Genomic DNA, 240 nt, shown 5'->3' with positions numbered 1-240 from the left:
GGTACCTGCCTGCCACCCCCCGGTCACAGCCTCCTAGAAGTGCCCCGCGCTCTGCCCGCATTTTGGGGGCACCCCCTCCCCTCTGTGTGAGTTAACGGCTCCCAGCTCATACACCCACGGCCTTCCCCTGCACCCCCGCCCACACAGCATCCCTCCCCGGGCTCCCACGGACACCTCTGCCCACCTCCGTCCTGCTCCCACCCACCCCCCGGCGCCGGCTCCGGCAGGGAACGGGGGGGC

The sequence above is a fragment of the Eurypyga helias genome, unplaced genomic scaffold (genome assembly GCF_000690775.1).
Source record: "Eurypyga helias isolate BGI_N326 unplaced genomic scaffold, ASM69077v1 scaffold1049, whole genome shotgun sequence".
In the NCBI taxonomy this organism is placed as follows: domain Eukaryota; kingdom Metazoa; phylum Chordata; class Aves; order Eurypygiformes; family Eurypygidae; genus Eurypyga; species Eurypyga helias.
This window is presented reverse-complemented; position numbering follows the sequence as displayed.